At 37.3% G+C, this 18,033-nt stretch overlaps 1 long non-coding RNA gene across 1 annotated transcript; it reads right to left on the bottom strand.

The window, feature by feature from the left end:
- Window positions 1–5,105: 5,105 nt before the first annotated feature.
- Window positions 5,106–6,063, bottom strand: LOC116133730. Its single transcript, XR_004128604.1, has 2 exons — window positions 5,536–6,063; window positions 5,106–5,360 (listed from the first exon to the last, which is right to left on the bottom strand). It is a non-coding gene; the product is annotated as an uncharacterized LOC116133730 (long non-coding RNA).
- Window positions 6,064–18,033: the final 11,970 nt, after the last annotated feature.

Here is an 18,033-nt window from a genome sequence, read left to right as displayed (position 1 = left end):
TACAACAATATATAGGAAGTAAATACCCTTTATTATTCAAACTGAAATCACTTTAATGCCCTCACTCCAAAGTATGCATTCCTTACCTTACCCCAACCTAGCAGCCCCCACCACCATTTTGAAGTCGTTGCACATCACCATCATCAACAAATATAAGGCAACACATGACCTAGTAGTTCAACAAATGACTTTAATCTTTGTAGTTTTAACACATCCAGTCAGCTGGATAAATTGCCTGATAGGACAATAGCGAACCAAGTTTGCTTTGTTTATTTGGTCAACCGGATGCATGGCAGTTTGGGAGCCTAACGGCTTGTAGTGCCACGTATTAAGTAATTGACCAGATATAACAACTAGTTTTTCATGGTTTTTCTATATAAACCCAACCAAAATCATTTGAATGAACTTTTTTCATTTAGAACTAAAAACTTGATATCAAAAGATTTAGCGCTTTCTTTGGAATCTTTCTCACGCTAAATTAAACCCATTGCTACTCTATAACTACCAACTTTGTAGCCGTAGGTTAGGTTTTTTTGGGCTAAATACGTGTTTATATAATCCATTTAAAGATTTTCTACTATTTTATTCATTCTCTCTTGGGTTGTAAAAAAGTGTGTTACATTCTTGGGGTTTTGGGTCTTTCTAGTGAGAGAAAGTAAATCATAGTATTTGTGAGAAGTTTAATTGCACGTTGTGTTAAAGTTTAATAGCACTTGGATGAAAGCTTTTCGAATTGGATTGACTTGGTTGGGTGATCAACCAAGGTGGATAATGGAATACTCTAAGAGGGTAGCTTTGAGGAGAGGATGTAACCAGGTTGCGTCGAACCACTATATATCATGTGTTTGATTCTCTCTTTATTTATCTCTCTTCTTTTTTTTTTTCTTTTTTTTTATTTTTTTTCTTTTTTTTTTTAAGTTTATTGTGTTGATTTTTTTTTTTCAGTTTTCTTATTAAAAAGATTACAGTAAGTTCATTTGTCACGTTTTCTTTCTACTTTTGGTTCTTCAATTATAATTATAATATGCTTGATAGGGTGACTCCGATTTCCAGCATTGGTCATCTATTACACTTTGAACACAAAAAACTTGTCAAGACGCTCAAGTCAAGTTTCTAGTCACAACTCACAATAGAGAGGTATAATTAAGGTTATGTTTGGTTCAGGAAATGTTGTATTACTGAGAATGTTATATTAATGGATATATATATTACCTTGAAGATTACTGTGAATGTTTAGGGAAAAGTGTTTGGTTAAGTTGGAATAAATTGGTGGATATGTTATATTGATATGTTTCGTTGGAATGAATAAATTGGTGAGTATGTTATATAGACTACTAAAGTACCCTCTTTTTTAAATATTATATAACATTATTATTTTTTAAATCATTTCTTTTAATCCCCTACATTTGAGATTTTGCTAAAATATTTCAGCCACATAAAAGTTTAATTTCTAACAAAATCACCCCCACCCATCCCAAGCCACTGTCGATCAATGGCCACCACCACCGATCGTGACGACAGTGGCCAGAACAACACACGACTAGTCGATCTGGTCGACCGTGCACCGATCTGGTTGTTTTCGGTCAGATCCATCCATGGATTTGGTCGAAAATGACCAGATCTATGGCCAGATTCTTCTTCATGGGAGAACTTTTGATTTGGTAAGGATTTCATGAATGAAGGCAAGTAGAGATATTTTTTCCCTTACTATCTTATTGCCGCTACAAAAATCGTAATTCCTTTTTATTTCATAAATTTTGGAAAGTATATATCCTTATAAATAAAATATTTAATATTCTATATGAGTTATTAATGTATAAAAGTTTTTAACACCATTGATGTTTGATTGCCAATTTTTATAATAGGGGACGAAAATTGTCAATAAAATGTTTTATGTAACGAAATTCTTTGCAGCGGCAAACTATCCAAAAACAATATTTTCACTACCTATACTCCTAATGACCAAGTTTATGTGGTGGTGACTATTTGACTTTAATGTGACTTCTTTTTTAACATTTAGGCAAAGATCTAAATTCTTTAGTGTTCATCATATTAGAGCATCTCCAATGATGCTCTTTATTTTAAATAGCATATTTTACATAAATAAAGAGCGTCTTTGTTAATTTCTAAATATTTTGTATTCAAATCCAATGGATTCTTTAAATTAGACTTAATAAATAAGAGAGCGACTTAATATGAGAGAGAATTAATAATAAAATACATAGAAACTTATAATTTATTAAATAAAATAGAGATAGAGAATGAAATTTGACTCTCTAGATGTAGAGAGCTAAACTCACTCTTTAATTTATATTTAAAAAATAAAAAGTCTATTGAACTCTTATTTTTATGAATAAACTCTTTATAATAAAGAATTTGAATCATATAAAGAGTCATTTGAAGATACTCTTAAATACTTAGATGTTAGAGCATCTCCAATGGTGCTCTTTATTTTGAAGAACATCTTTCATATAAATAAAGAACATCTTCATTAATTTTAAAATATAAAAAACACAATTTTTATTCAAATCCAATAGACTCTTTAAATTTAATGAAGATGTTCTTTATTTTTAAGAAAGAGACTTAAAAGGAGAGAGAATTAATAAGTAAAATACATAGGAACTTATAGTTTATTAGGATAGAGAGTGAAATTTGACTCTCTAAATGTAGAGAGTCAAACTCACTCTCTAATTTATATTTTAAAGATAGAGAGTCTGATTTTGTTAGACTCTTATTTTTATGGATAAACTCTTTATAATAAAATGTTTGGGTCATATAAAGAGTCATTTAGAGATGCTCTTAGATTCAAGATAATAATAATTGTTGTGTATTAATAACTTCTTCAAACCTCCACTGCCTATAATACAACTCCAATGGAGTAATGGCATCAAAGATAATAGTTTCCACCATTATTAATTCGGGAGTACGTATAGGTATGTAAGTGGTCTACTTACTATTCAATATTATTAAAATTAAAATTTTGAGCTAAATTAAAAAGGGTAATTATAAAAAGTGAAATCAGAAAATATAAATTTTAACATTAATTATTTTATGTTATGGTACAGATTTCAATTCATACATACAGAGAAACTTAACATATACATAAAATCATTTGCTGCATGTATAAATGCTTTGAAGCTGAATCTATAGCGTACTATCCTGGATGAGTGGAGGTTGTCAACGACATCAATAATTCATTATCATTATGCTGCGAAAAATATTTCTTATGAGACAGTGACATCAAATATCTCACTTGTAATTTTAATGAATCACCTTGTATTATATATATATATAATTAGTTTACTATTGCGGCAGTTCTCGGGCTGGTGTAAATGTCGATCAACAAGAACAAAATGGACACGTGTGAAGATAACTAAACTTAAAACTCAGGAAATTAACACTAAAATAATAGTTAGTTCAATAGATTTACTTATGGAGCTGATATCTTTGACTTCACTAATCACTATCTCCATGCATGTGCAAAATGAAAGAGGCTTAATTATATAAAAATTATCCTTGAAATTAACACATATCCTGGAAAACCGGTTCCTTCAAGACTGTCAAAAATATTTGAAACAGGGAATAGGAATCCGCTATTAAAAAAAAAAAAGCATCATCCCATTTTTCCATGGAATATGAATCATATAATTATCATATACTTACCGTATAAGAAGGAACAATTACAATTATATTAATCAACAATAATGAACATGACAAAGAACATTTCTTATAGATGTTTTGGTACGGATCAAGTGGGTGTTCCTGCTGCTTTTGCAGCATTATATATGTATATAAAAAAAAATTATACATGTCTCAACATAAATAATCTTCCTTCCAAAAATTTTGAATATATTAATAGAATCCTGTTACTTCTTTGTGGTTTCCGATTTCTCCCCATTACCATGAGAGATCTATATTTTGTCGTACCTGCTACAATAGCATTCAGCCAAACTGCTGCATTTGGGATGTTTGCAAAATTCACAAAAATGGTACACAATCAAAGGTTGATTGCAACAATCTCAATGGGATTGTAATTTCTTGCCGGTCATGATCTTGAGTAATTTTATTTAATTAACCTCCAAAATATAATCATTTCAAGTAATGTTAAATTTTCTTTGACATTATTATATCATTCACAATATTAACTGATCATTCGCAGAGTAGTCTATTTAAGATTATACATCATTTGATGAAAAGAAAACTTTCGTAAAAGCTAGCTATAGCTGCAGAAAACATTGGCCGCAGGCATGGGGATTCATTGAAAGTGAATAAATCCATGGCAGCCCCATGTCGAAAAAGTGAGAGCTTCTGGTTAAAGGAAAATATAGTAGTTGTCTCTATCATAACAAAGGGCAGTTGATAGCTTCTATTTAGGAGGATAGGTTTCCCTTTCCGGGAAAATTAATTAGAAAACTATTTTAAGTTTGAAATAAATTAAATAGTCATAAAGTTTGAAACTCTTTACTAAATAATAATTCCCTTAGACGATATAAGCCTATCGCTTAAACGACATAGACTTATCTATAAGTTATCGCTTAAACGATATGTGTTAAATCGTTTAAATGATAAAGTTTATGACTATTCAATTAATTTTAAACTTGAGATGGTGTTTTGATAGTCACCCCTCATTTTCCCGCATGAGTTAGAAATTTTAGGGTGGGGATTTTCAAGTACACCACTAAAAAAAATATCATAAAAGCATGCAATGAACTTAATTACAACATGTTATGTGTTGGAAAGTGGGTAAAATGATATTTTGAATTTAAAACAAGTAATCGTAATACTTTTGTTGAATTAAATTCGGGATATGGAAAATGGCGATGTTCTTGATAAGATTAAATTAATTAACTTAATTGTAGCACAGTTCCGAAAACCTAAATTTTTGACTAATGGATTAATAGAATTTAATGGAGTTTGAACTTTGAAGTTTATGTATGCTTCGTTAATATCAATAAACTCGTCCGGCATCTAATATTCAAAGGTCGCCGGCAGGAAGGGTGGGGAGGTAAGCAAACAGAAGAATGGACGTAATAAAAACCATATTAATTATTAATTAATTAAATTGGGGTTACATGTATTTCATAAACACCAAAAACTCACTGGGGTAGTAGTTCTAAAGATCAAAATTGATTGACAGTGTAAAAAGAAAGAGAGAACGAAAACTTCAGTCTCAAAAAACAAACCATGAAATATATATACAGAGATCACTAAGTATATAACTAATGATCTCACAAACTTGTAAACATGCCTTCACCAGATCGAAAGAAATCACATGGAGAAGCTTTTAAAGTTTCCTGTAAATATAATCAGATCTGCAAATATATGTTTCTCTTTCTTCTTTCCTCAGTTTATTTAAACACCTAAACAAAAAGAACATATAAGCCAGAAACAAAAGAAGACCAAATATAAAGGATTTGCATAAACTATATAAAACCAATTTAACAATAATAGTATCGATTAATTAAAAATCGGAAGAACAAGCGACATCATCTTTCATAATATATAACATGAAATTTAAAGTTCTCATGTACATACATAAATAGATAATACTCAGATTCTCCACCCGATATGCTAGAATGATGAATGGCTCTTATTTTAATACTGCTTTTCTTTCTCTTCCTTAAAATCTCAACAGGTTGAAATTTAACAAGGATTCAACGAAAAGGATTAGTATATGAAAAATCTAAAACTAAAATTGTAAGTACAGGACTATAACTACAATTGCCTGGCTCCATCCTGTCTGCCTCGTTTCTACTCAGTGAAGGAAAATGTTGTAGAGTGAGAGTGGGAGAGAGAGAATTACATTACATTGTAATATTCTTCTTCTTCTTCACCATAGCTTATAATTCTTTTAAACACCCAAAATGACCTTCGATTTACAAGGGAATTTGATGAGTGTCGAGGGCAGTTTCGCCATAGCATCTTGGAACAAAATGGGTGGTTGAGAGAGATGAGAAGTGCTTGTCCTCTTGGGCACAATCCCACCAAGAATTCCTTCTCTCTAAAAATTATATTAAAAATCTCTCTCATAATATATTGAGAGAAAGAGAGAGAGAGGACAGAAAGAAGAGAAAAGAGAGAGATGGGATTATAAAGAGAAGGACCCATCTATGTAGGGAAGAGGAAGAGACACTAAGCCTGTTGTGCATGCGGCTTATTTTGGCAATAAACTGTGCGTTTTGGCTGTAGGTGGCCGGTGAAAAGCCCTTTTCAACTTACCCTTTGGTTCGTTTTCTGCCAAGAACCAAATATTTCTCTTTCATGGTCCCCTTCATTCAACCATATATTTATTTTTCAAGGGTCATAAATCACTCTATATTTTTTGCTAACAATACAAAGATTCATCAACTTTTGCTGTATTTTATGGCCATCTTTTTTGTCTTATAAATCATCCTAAAGATTTTGAGAACAATTGTTTGGTGTGATAATAGATTGTGTTGTTTCTTTCTTTCATAGATATGGAACCCATTGCCTAAAATTACTATGAGTTTAGCCAACCACCAAATCATTAATCACAACTTTAGAAAGAATACCTATATTTTGTGATAAATTACCGTAGAATTTTTTGTTAACAAAGTTGTTTTACTTTGAGATCATTTTTTAATAGTTTCTTCTGAAATATATCTTTTGTTAATAAACACACTATGGTTCTATAGGCAAAACAGCTTTCAATTAATAAATTAATTTTTTTAATACTTAAAATTTTAAAAAAAAAAAAAAAAAAAAACATATAAAAATGGCAATAGACAAGCTAATCTTAGCACAGAAAATCAACTCCGTATATAAATTTTATATTTGGCGGATGTATACATAGTATATACAATTGGTTCACGGAATGATAATCGAGCCAACAAAGCAGACCCAATTAAAAAAATTGTAGGTAGATTTCAGAGTTTGAAGAGTTCAGCGTTTGCAAGCTTCACAATAATATTTTATCTTAGGTCACAATATCGTTTCCTTAACATGGGTATCTATAAAAATCTTTGTTGAAGAACATGATGTTATGAAATGAGCATTATATCCTTAAATTCATATTGTATATGAATGGGCTAAATGATAAAGACATGGATACTTACATTAAGATTTCATTTGCCCATGTAATTTATGAATTAATTATAGATACGAATCATACAGGCAAATGCATCACTCATTCAATTTATTAATTATAATTTGTTTGATGTACAAACGTTGCATCAATGAGACAGCCACCCTCTTTGACAATGAAGGATTGGGTGGTGTTGTGCCTTAAACGTCAATGTTCTTTACATTCAAAGAAACCCATCAAAACCTTCTCCCAATTATCACCAAAAGCGACTTCACCTTTTCTAGAAGCTTAAAGCCTTTTGTGCCTATTAGGAGTTGAGAAAGAGAGGCCGACAATATATTTTGCTCTCCATGTCAACTTCCTAATGCAATGCACTTCCATCTGCCACTATTCTTTTACGAATTTACGGTGGAGTTCCACTCAAGTATTAGGGCTATCGAATTAATCTTTTGAGTTTGATATTTGGAATTAACCTCTAAAACTAAGATAAAAGTTATTTTATTATCTTAACGAGAATGTTGGTGCTGTTCTTCCAATTCTATAGTTCCAAAAGAAGAAGAATTTGTTGAGTCCTAATTGTCAGAATTGAGAGAGCAAGAGAGATAATTGAAGAAAGTCGAAGTATGCCTAAGAGATATGCTCTAATACCATGTCATATTTGAGAGGGCGAAAGAGGCAATTGAAGACAGTCGAAGTATGCCCTAGATATATCTTTGAGAGGGCAGGAAAGACAATTGAAGGGAGTTGAAGTATGTCCGAGAGATATTTTTGAGAGGGCAAGAAAGACAATTGAAGAGAGTCGGAGTATGCCCGAGAGATTTATTTGAGAGAGAAGAATTGTATTCAATTGAATTGAATTGTTTGTACGGAGTTGTTGCGAACTGTAAGTGAATACACAACCTATTTATACAAAAGTAACATTGTCATAATATATGTCATCCATGTCAACTTCCTAATCGAATGCACTTCCATCAGCCACTATTCTTTTACGAATTTACGGTGGAGTTCCACTCAAGTATTAGGGCTATTGAATTAATCTTTTGAGTTTGATATTTGGAATTAATCTCTAAAACTAAGATAAAAGTTATTTTATTATCTTAACGACAATGTTGGTGTTGTTCATCCAATTTTATAGTTCCAAAAAAGAAGAATTTGTTGAGTCCTAATTGTCAGAATTAAGAGGGCAAAAAAAGTCATTGAAGAGAGTCAACGTATGCCAAAGAGATATGCTTTGATATCATTTCAGAATTGAGAGGGCAAGAGAGGTAATTTTAGAGAGTTGGAGTATGCCTAAGAGATATCTTTGAGAGGACAAGAAAGACAATTTAAGAGAGTTGGAGTATGATATCTTTAAGAGAAAAGAATTATATTCAAATGAATTGAATTATTTGTATTAAATTGTTGTGAATGGAAAGTGAATACACAACCTATTTATACAAAAGTACAATAACATTGTTATAATATTTGTAATCTCTCTATGTAAGAAAACACAATATTACCACTCTAAGTAAGAAAATTGAATACCTCATAATAATGTTTGTAATCTTCCTCGGTAAGGAGATAGAATATCAACATTCCCTCTTCGCATTTCACACTAACAGATTCAAATTGGAAGAGATTATATCTGAATTCATAAGCCTGAGTATGTATTATGGGATATTTAATTAATGATATGGCAAAGAAAAGATTATTAATTTCAAGAAAAATACATATTAATCCGTATTAATTATGTTTTAATAAAAATAAAGTTAACAAATTATCATAGATTGTAATATATACAGAAACATTCCCAAGATTGTCAAATTGATATTTATTGAAAAAAGTTGGTAAAAAAGAGTACTATACAGGGCAATGTTACTCTTTAATTAACCAAGCACATCTCTACAAACATGCTTTTGTATTTATCGACCATCTTCATCAAATTTTAGGTTTCTCTAAATAATATGTTCTTATTATAGAAAATTTTATGGTATATAGAAAGCGCGTGATCGGATGATAGGATGCAAAACAAAATATTTTAGTTGCTTTTTTTGTGGATAACTAAACGTGAATCATTTTATTTTCTGATAACCTATTTATTTATAACTGTGGTTCTATTGTAATAGGATGGCAAAAACTAAATAAGGCCAAATTATTGTAAATAAATATTTTTTTTATTAAAACTTGTATTCACTCAACGCAATTCCGAAGATATAAAAAATCATTTAAATATATTTATATTTAATTTTAACTCAATAATTGCCAAACTATTAAATTATATTAAATTGATAACCAAAAAAATATACTTTAAATATAAATTAAATTAACCTAACCCATACTAAGATTTGAATCTCCATATTGTATTATTGTTACAAAATGTTGTTAGGGCGAGTACCACAACTTGTGAGACCTACAAATGAAGACGAGTAGGCTTGTGGGCATCGGGTAGGCTTATAATCTGTCGGCTATTGGTAGCAAGAGTAAACGACTTTTTCCCACCAAATGTTTGCCTTAATGACACTTTTCCACCCAAAAAGTTTTAAAATACTAATTTACTACTTAGATATTATATTTTGACCAATCATTAGTCAATTTCAACATCGTTATGATCCCATATTACCACAATTCTCTTTCTCAACCATGACTAACCAAAACCCTTCAAATCTTGCTCCTGTCAACCCTGTCAATCACGGGCAATCGAGCAATTTGTGGAACACGCAACTGCCATTCTCAAGTTAAATTTCGACAAATCTCAACTACCAAAATCCAACCTGTCACCACCAAAAGACTCACCGATATCCTCTCTTCAAAAGCCCTAATAGCCTAGACCGAGTTTGATCTCTGTTTGCTGTCGAATCAGAAAATATATTCTGAGTAGTACATAGAATATAAAATTGGGTAGTAAATTGATATTTTGAAATTTTTTTGATAGGAAAATGTCGTTAAGGCAAATCTGTTTACTCTTGGTAGCAATTACCAAAGCCCAATTTCTGGTTTATGAAAGTACAACACAAATCAAATTAAGGAGAGTTTGCCTACATTTATTGGGCTTACCATTATGCGTACAAACATCGAGCACTGGCCCATATTTGTTATTGCCTTAACTTAAAAAAAAAAAAAAAAACCTTTTTTGGTCCACCATTTTCCTCTTAAATCCTCTTTCCGATTTTAAGTGAGAATATAGTTATAAAATTCTTCTTTTTCTATTCTTTTTTTCTTATATTTTAAGTGAGACGAGAAATTAAAAGAAATTTGGATCAATAAAAAATTCACAATTAAATTAAAACTTGTATATGGGCTAAAAAGATGAAGGATGGAGCTAAAATAACTACTCTACAAAAATATGGCAATATTGACTAAAGTTTGAACATACTCATTCCAATCCTAAATTGATAATTTTGACAACATAATTAAAAAAAAAAAACTCTCTTAAAGATTTCATTTTATTCTCACATGTTATTAATGCTATATTGATAGAATGGGTTACACCGCAGCCAACTATAAGATATTATCTTACCCCTTTGATTTGAACTTAAGACTTCATCATTAGAAATGAATTAAGAGCCCAATTAAGGCATAAAAAAACATAAATCTTTAAAATCCTAAATGGTGACTCTATCCTAAGTGGTGATAATGTAACCTCTATAAAAGTGTATAGTGATATATCAAAAATATTATATAGGTTACGTTTGGTTTAGAGTGATATAAATTAGTTCTATAATTTTGTTTAATTTTCAAAGATTCCCTTGTTTGGTTGTCAAGTAATAAAATTACGTAATCTTTTATTGTAAATAGTGTTTACTGTTGGTAATATTGAGGGTAATCAATAACTTCCAAGAGGTCTTAATATAAGATTATCGAGGTAATATTAATTTTGATCCTATTTTGCCTTTAATCTTTTATCATTTCAGACACATTTTTGTCCTCATATGTCAACCAAAAATAACATTACCCAGACCCCTACATTTGAGAATTAGCTAAAACACTTTAGCCACAAAAAAGTTTAAAAGTTAACAAAATACCTCTAACTACGCAAGACCACACCACTGCCTACTAGCCGCCACTACTGGCTGTTGACGAAAGTCATTATATCGACGCAAGACTGGTGGATCTTGTCGTGCGTGTGCCGGTCAGACATTTCTGCCATGGATTTGGGATCCATGGTTGGAAACAACTAGATCTGGCCGTTTCATTGCCAAAGATGGGCTGTGAAATGTCATAGATCTGGCTGTGAAAGGCTATATCTTTGGCCTTTTCACGACCAGATTTGTAGCTGTTTCACAGCTACATCTTTGGCCGTGAAATGGCCATATTCATGGCTAAATTTAGTCGTTTTTTGCCATGAAACAAAGATCCATGGCCAGATTCGTCTTCTCGGCGCACAATTAGCCAGATCCAGCCGTCGTGCGCCATTACGGCGATTGCCGACGATAATGGTTTGCTGTCGGCAGTGGCTTGGGTGATTTTGCTATAAATTAAAGTTTTATATGACTGTGATGTTTTAGCAAAAATTCAAATATAAGGGTTAAAAATAATTTAAATAATAATAATAAATAATAATATATTTATTATTATTAAAAAGGAGGGTAATTTAGTAATCTACATAACATATCACTCATTTATCCTCTCATTCAAACTTTATTATAGGGTAATGTTTTTGTACAAAGAGAGTTTGTACAAACTTACATAGCATGTTATAAAACATGTCATGTGGTATTGGGACCCATGTAACTTAAAGTCACATTAATGTTATGTGGGCCTTCATGTTACGTGGCACTCACATGGTGTGCCACGTAAGTTTGTACAAACTCTTTTTGTACAAAGAGTTTGTACAAATAGCATTACCCATTATTATAACATCCCCCCAATTTATTCCAACCAACCAAACACATTTCTCTAAAGATTCCATAGTAATATATCTTCTAGTAATACACTTCCCTAGTAATACAACATTCTCTCCTAACCAAAGCACCATATATAATGATGATCCTAATAAAAGTTATTTATTTTTTTTTCAAAGTAAATATATAGGCGAGACTATCAAAACTATAAGTTAAGTTACATTAATAGAGAAATATAATTGACATTTGACCCTTAATAAACTTTATTAACAAATACTTATGACAACATTGAACCTTAATTTTGGAAATAGCCTTCTCGTAATAAAAATATTAAACACATATGTTATCTTATTATTTGAAAGAGTTTATATAACATATCTCAAATTTTATATATTTTTAACATTATTTTTAAATCCATAGAAAATATAATTAAATTCAAGTATAAGTTTTTTTTATTTAAAATTTTCTTTATATACTGTAATTATCTACTCTTCTTGTTGTCAATAAAACCAATATCAAAATTCAGTGTTAAAAAACTATGATCCATGTGTAGACGTAAAAATCTACCTGTACGGAAAGGGGGTCTGATCCCGTGAGGTTGAGGCCACTAGCGATCTGCTGTACCTGCACACGTAAGAAACACACGCGTGAAGCGAACGGGAAACACCAGGGTGGTGTTTTCCGTAAACACTCCGACGCTCAGTCAGCAAGGCTAAAGGCTAATATAGTGAGGGCTAGGGAATGAGAGATACGGAAGTCTAGTCGGGGACTTGACTACGGCAATAAGCGAGACTCTCAAGTAAAGAGTCTTGGGTGTGAAGTGTAATGTCGATGTCCTTTGTGAGAGGGTTGGCCTCTGTTTAAATAGTGATCGTCTGGTCTTCCAATCCTGATGGAGCAGAGTCCTAGTGTGACTCTGATGCCAACCCTAGAAGAATCAGGGCCGTAATCACTGTCTTTATCAGTGTCTAGACAGGAAGTTAATTCCATTTAGGCGAATGACCTCAAGTGGGAAAGTCGCCAGGAAGAGGAAGACGACCTCGAATAGGGATTGATCAGAATAGGAAAATGTTGAAGGGGCTATGGGCTCGGACTCACCTATAGGCCTAGATAGGAAAGGACTTAAGAGGCTCCGCCCATGTAGTTCGGGCCGGTTATACTTTGTATCAAATAGGGCTAATCCGATTGGGCCTCAACAAGATTGGGCCTGGTCATTCTTCACCAGTGATCTTGTTTCCCTATTTGGGCCGAGACGATTTTTGGCCCTAACAGTTTGTCCCCCACTCTCTGAGTTGAGAGTAACTCAAGTCAAGAGTAGTTACGTAGAAGGCGAGCTCGTCTCCCTCATGGACGAACGACCATTGAAGTGATTGCTCTGACCATTGCAGGTGATCCTTGATTGAACCTCGCTCGGTATCTCCTCCGACCCAAATTTTCTATCCTTGTGAGGTGTCTGGTCGGTTCGGCGAGCTGAAGAGTAGGGAGCCAGATGTGATCGGTCGATACATCCGCATGATTGGCAGGGGACTGTTAAAGAGACACTCATTCTGTCATGTCGGGTCGGACAGGTTCAGGAAGTACTAAAAGCTTCGTTCGGTCGGGATGATGGGACGCTAACTGGTGAGGCGCCTCGGTACATGTTGTCCACTCGTTCTTTACGCGGTGATTGGCGAGATTCAAATTTGTTCCGAAGATGGTTCGACCCGGACCATTGTCCACTCGTGCATCGGTCGACCAGGCCTTCCGGGCCGGCTGAGCATGGATGCTTGGGAGGTCCCCCAACCGAAAAGTGGTCGGTGGATCGAGTGGCCAAGTGAATTTGTTGGCGCGTGTAGACTAGACGCGTGTCGGATTCATTCCAGGCGGTACAAATGGAGTCGGTCGGAAGGAACGGCGATCGAGATGCAGCTTCCGTACGGAACAAACGATTTCCCAGGTGATTCGGATCGCTGCACGTGTTGGTGGTGATCTGTCCGTCGTTTCGAGAGCGGGAAAACGAAGAACTCCTACACCTGACCAATCACAAGCCTGCCACGTGTTTACACTTTCTTTACAAAATTGGAGAGCCGGCTGTTCATCTTCCATTCGCGTTGTTTTGGGTTTTTATCTGAAAAATTTCTCTCCCTTTTTTCTTCGTTTTTCTTCCAGTTTCTTGAGCGAAGGTGGTCTTCTCTACAATTATCCAAGGTAATTTTCTTTTAGGTCGTTTTGCTGTTCTGTAGGTAGATTTCTTTTTATGAATTTTTGGGAAGCAGGATAAGGATGTTTTGAGTTTTGAGTGGGTTTAACTGGTTTCCAAGCGTTTTGGGTTAGGATTTTGGTGAATAAGCGTGGGTTTGAATTTTCCGGTGGACATCCGGGAAGAATCTAGTCGTAGGTGAATTTTTTCTGGGTTTTTTGGATTGGGTCTGGAAGACGAAGTCGATTTGCGTTGTTTGGGTCGGTCGGTACGTCTGACCGAGTGGCGAGGAGGCGTGTGGTGGATTAGGCGATCGGTCATTCAGGGCGAGTGAGTTTAGGTTGAGGGATTAGTGATCGAGGTGAGTAGGCGACTAGGATTGAAATTGGGTGGATCGTCGTCTGGGGCGAACGAGTTGGTGTTCCACTGATTTTGGCTTAGGGTCGTAGGTTGGGAGGGGTCGACCCAGGGCAGGGGCTCTCGTTGTCGGGCAGGTCGACTAGCAGCTTTTTCTTTCGGTCGGTCGGCTAGGTGGACGACTGGCTATTTAGGATTCCCACCTCGGTAGAACGGGTCCGAGGTTGAACAGGCCAGTTTTGAGGGGCATCGTTCAGTGTTGAAGGGCGACCTGTAGTTAGTTGACACTTAGTGCTTTAGTTTAGTCCCCTAAGGAACGAGTCGGTTGGTTGGGACGGCGAGGATCCGATGTCAGACGATACGTCAGCAGGTTCGAGTCAAGAGGTGGTGGACTGGGACGAGTATGAGCGTGCCCCTACTATGGTGATAATGCCTGAAGGGAGCGTTCCGGTGCGCGTGTCGACCGCAGTTGTGTTGCTGCTCCAGGTCGAGTGGAGCTGGGCTGAGTGGCTCGGGTCGGTATGGTAGGAGTAGAGAAGACTCCGGAGGAGCTGGCAGTCCCTCTTCATCCGGTAGTAGCTCTAGGAAGGGCCGAGCCAGTAGGCAGTGGGATTCTGACCAGGGATTATCCGCCCGTGCTGAGGGATAGTGACGTGTGGCGTATCCGTACACTGTATCATACCCTGGTTTTGTCAAAGTCCGGACCTGCGTGATCGTAGCAGCGATTGATTGGGAGGCTGAAGGTTGGTTTGCGTGTACGAGAAATGGTTTCATGATGGGCTAGGTTCCTGTGCCTCGCCTCGTCTGGGAGGTGCTGAATCACTTCATTATCGCCCCTTCCCACTTATGCCGAACGCCTGGATGTGTTGATGGCCTTGGAGGATCTGTGTGTTCGGCATCAAATTGTGTTCGGGTTGCACGAGCTGTTGTACTCGTACTTCCTGAAGGAGAACGATAAGAGAAGGGCCGATATCTGCTAAACTGAGGCACGACTCTCATCTGGTGACCGACCTGCGGTCTAGTGATAAAAACTGGAAAGACCGCTACTTTTTCTTGAAGGGTCAGGCCGTTTTGGAGACAGGGGCATGGGCGAGATCCCGATCGGCTGGCGAGCCACTGGTGAGAACTTCGTTGTTTCTTCGTACTTTTGATTACTAAATCTTGATTATGTTTTTTGTTTGCAAGGCTCGATTTCAATCGCGCTGGGCAGAGCGGGGACGGCTTGGACGTAGCTACCCAGAGGGTGTTAGCCATCCCATTGGAGCAGAGGGATTGGCGAGTGGTGCTGGCAGAGTCTAATCTGAGGAGCAGTATTCTTTGGGCCGGAGTAGAGGCTATTCAGAGAGGTACTCCCTTCCCCTCGCTGAAGCAGACTTGGGATGTGCTCCTGAGTCGATACTTCAACCATATCTTTTTTGGTGAGTCCGGGCTGAACCCACTAACCGTTGGAGAGTTTGCACTTGCAGAGTCGCTGATGAAGAAGTTGACTGTCCCGAGCGCGAGCGAATCCACCGCCAGGCGTCTAGAGAAGCGGAAGAGGGAGTCGTTGGTAAGGGCGGATGCGAGGGTTGAGGATGTATTGGCGATGCCGCCCAGTCGGCAGCCACCGAGTCAGCAACCTTCGGCGGGAGTCAGGTCGTCCCAGGCTGCCGTTGTGGATGAGGAGGCCGGGACTCTTACCATCACGATTCCGGCTACTGCGTCGACTTACTCTGACGCGACATCTATGAGTAAGCTGGCCGACTCCTTCTTGTTCCCAGCGGACGAGGCACGCTTGAACCAGATGGGTGCGGTTGCTGCCGCTGATTGGGGTGTATCCCGCGCCGTTCAGGTATGGCAGTACTTGTTCATTTTTCTTGTTTGACTGTGTTCTCATTGCTCAGTTTTGTTGTGCAGGTACTCACTAGCAGTCTCCATCTAAAGAAGTTTGTCGTGGCACAGGAGAAGCGGATACAGGATGTATCCAAGGCCAACGCTGGTTTGCGGCAGAAGGAGGCAGCATCCCGGAAGGCCGAACAGGAGAGTCAGCAGTGCCTCAGGGATAGTGAGGCCGAGGTCGAGAGGTTACGGCGCGAATTAGCCAAGAGGACCGCGGAGGTTGAGTCCCTCAGGGAGCAGTGCATCTCCATTGCTGATGATGCCATCATCAAGGCCCGAGGCGAGCTCATGCTTGAGTTTAAGGAAGGGCGGACCTCTCATTGGGATCCGGATGAAGACATTCTGCTCATGCAAGAGTTGTTGGAAGAGGAAACTAGTCATCCAGTGGGACAAGACGAGGAGCAGGCGCCTAAGCTTAGTCAGTCGGGTGTTGGGGACGTGAGAGACCTGGCTGCGGGGCCGAGCACTAGTGGTGCTTGCGTGGCGACTGATTTGGGGGAGGATGAGACTCGTGCCGAGGATGCTTAGTGCTCCCCCCCTTTTCCTTTTGTGTTTTGGGGCCTGCGATGCCCTTTTGTCTGGCGTCTATGCCGTTTTTTGTATTCTGAACTGGGGCGTTTGACGCCGTATATATTACTTTTGACTGCTTTGGTTTCTCATGTTGTCTCCTTGGATGAATGAACTGTACTTTTGTTTCTATCCCTTATTTTTGTGCATGTTACCTTAGCGTGGCCAACGTAAGGCATGTAGGCCTTATGTTGGGCTGGGTTAGTGCGGACCCAAACAACGGTATAGGGATCATTCGGTCGGGTTGACCGAGTGTGTAGTCCCCTGAATGAATGGCGGTGCCTCTTCAGTTCAGTTTTTGGGTTGGATGGGGCCGGTCCCAAGGTGCCAAGTTTTGGATCGGGCAGGGCCGATCTGAAGTGGTCCGTGCGTATATCGGGCATGGCCGATTTGAAGGTGTCCGTGCGTATATCGGGCAGGGCCGATTTGAAGGTGTCCTTGCGTATATCGGGCAGGGCCGATTTGAAGGTGTCCGTACGTATATCGGGCATGGCCGATTTGAAGGTGTCCGTACGTTCATCGGGCAGGGTCGATTTGAAGGTGTCCGTTCGTATATCCGGCATGGCCGATTTGAAGGTGTCCGTACATATATCGGGCGTGGCTGATTTGAAGGTGTTCGTACATATATCGGGCATGGCCGATTCGATGTTGTCCGTACGTATATCGGGCATGGCCGATTTGAAGGTGCAAGTAATTTGTCGACCGGTGGTCGATTTGAAGATGAGAATTACTGAATAATACTTCATTAAATATCTGGCTATGAGGCTGACTGTCTAAGAGGTGGTGGATAGGCCCACTCATCCTTTTTATTAACAATGAAAAGAAATGAAAAATAAGACTCCCAACAAGGACAGGGTTCATCTACGAGTAGTAACGTTTGAGGTGAACGGTATTCCAACTGTTGTTGATGTCTTTGCCCTCGGGGGTCTGGAGTTTGTAGGCGCCTTTCCCTGCTTCTTTGATTATCTTGTAGGGGCCTTCCCAGGTGGGGCCGAGTTTGCCAGAGTTAATCTTTTTGGTGTTTTGGAAGACTTTATGAAGGACCCAGTCGCCTATCTTGAAAGTGCGTATCTCACGCTGCGGTTATAATGTCAGGCGGCCTGTTGCTGGTAGACTGCATTGTAGATGCTCGCTTGTTCCCGTAGCTCGTCCACAGTGTCTAGGTTCTGGCAAAGGTTTTGGCTATT

This window comes from Pistacia vera, unplaced genomic scaffold (genome assembly GCF_008641045.1).
Source record: "Pistacia vera cultivar Batoury unplaced genomic scaffold, PisVer_v2 Contig272, whole genome shotgun sequence".
Classification (NCBI taxonomy): domain Eukaryota; kingdom Viridiplantae; phylum Streptophyta; class Magnoliopsida; order Sapindales; family Anacardiaceae; genus Pistacia; species Pistacia vera.
This window is presented reverse-complemented; position numbering and strand designations above follow the sequence as displayed.